Raw genomic sequence first — 1,650 nt, 5'->3', positions numbered from 1 at the left:
ATCTCAATCCCTGCCATTGGAGCAAACAATTTTGAGCTAAAGCCTCAATTAGTTTCTCTGATGCAACAGTATTGCAAGTTTCATGGACTTCCATCAGAAGATCCTTTTCAGTTCTTAACTGAATTCTTGCAGATCTGTGATACCGTTAAGACCAATGGAGTTGATCCTGAGGTCTATAAGTGTATGCTTTTCCCTTTTGCTGTAAGAGAGACAGAGTTAGAACATGGTTGGACTCTCAACCTAGAGATAGCCTGAACTCTTGGGATAAGCTGTTCACGGGTTTCTTAGCCAAGTTCTTTCCTCCTCAAAAGCTGAGCAAACTTAGAGTGAATGTTCAAATCTTCAGACAGAAAGAAGGTGAATCCCTCTATGAAGCATGGGAGAGATACAAGCAACAGACCAAAAAATGTCCTTTTGAAATACTTTCAGAATGGACCATCCTGGATATATTCTATGATGGTCTGTTTGAATTGTCTAAGATGTCATTGGACCATTCTGTAGGTGGATCTATTCACCTGAAGAAAATGCCTGCAGAAGCTCAGGAACTCATTAACATAGTTGCAAATAACCAGTTCATGTACACTTCTAAAAGGAATCCTGTGAGTAATGGGATGCCTCAGAGGAAGGGAGTTCTTGAAATTGATGCTCTGAATGTCATATTGGCTCAGAACAAAATATTGACTCAACAGTTCAATATGATTTCTCATAGTCTAAATGGATTGTAAAATGCATCCAACAGTACTAAAGAAGCATCTTCTGAAGAAGAAGCTTATGATCCTGAGAATCCTGCAATAGCAGAGGTGAATTACATGGGTGAAGCCTATAGAAATCATCCAAATTTCTCATGGAAGGATCAACAAAAGCCTCAACAAGGCTTTAATAATGGTGGAAGAAACAGGTTTAGCAATAGCAAGCCTTTTCCATCATCCTCTTAGCAACAGACAGAAAATTCTGAGTAGAGCCCCTCTAGCTTCACGAATTCTGAGCAGAGCCCCTCTAGCTTAGCAAACATAGTCTCTGATCTATCTAAGGCCACTCTAAGTTTCATGAATGAAACAAGGTCCTCTATTAGAAATTTGGAGGCACAAGTGGGCCAGCTGATTAAAAGAGTCACTGAAACTCCTCCTAGTACTCTCCCAAGCAATACAGAAGAGAATCCAAAAAGAGAGTGCAAGGCCATAACCTTACTTGGTGTGGCCGAACCTAGAGAGGACGAGGAGGACGTGAATCCCAGTGAGTAAGACCTCCTGGGACATCCTCTGGACAAAAAGAAGTTCCCATTTGAGGAACCTAAGGAATCTGAGGCTCATCTAGAGACCATAGAGATTCTATTGAACCTACTTTTGCCATTCATGAGCTCTGATGATTATTCCTCCTCTGAAGAGGATGAAGATATTACTGAAGAGCAAGTTTCTAAGTACCTTGGAGCAATCATGAAGCTAAATGCCAAGTTATTTGGTAATGAGACTCGGGAGAATGAACCTCCATTGCTCATTAATAAACTGAATGACTTGGTTAGGCAGACATTACCTAAAAAAATAGGATCCTGGTAAATTCCTAATTCCCTGTACCATAGGCACCATGACCTTTGAGAAGGCTCTGTATGACCTGGGGTCATGCATAAACTTAATGCCACTCTCTGTAATGGAG

At 40.8% G+C, this 1,650-nt stretch overlaps 1 non-coding gene across 1 annotated transcript; it reads right to left on the bottom strand.

Moving 5' to 3' along the window:
• Nucleotides 1–317: 317 nt before the first annotated feature.
• Nucleotides 318–421, bottom strand: LOC127742413 (small nucleolar RNA R71). Its single transcript, XR_008003642.1, has one exon. It is a non-coding gene; the product is annotated as a small nucleolar RNA R71 (small nucleolar RNA).
• Between the last annotated feature and the right edge of the window lie 1,229 nt (nucleotides 422–1,650).

The sequence above is a fragment of the Arachis duranensis genome, chromosome 1 (genome assembly GCF_000817695.3).
Source record: "Arachis duranensis cultivar V14167 chromosome 1, aradu.V14167.gnm2.J7QH, whole genome shotgun sequence".
Classification (NCBI taxonomy): Eukaryota; Viridiplantae; Streptophyta; class Magnoliopsida; order Fabales; family Fabaceae; genus Arachis; species Arachis duranensis.
The sequence above is the reverse complement of the archived record's forward strand: the minus strand, read 5'-3'. Positions and strand labels throughout refer to the sequence as shown.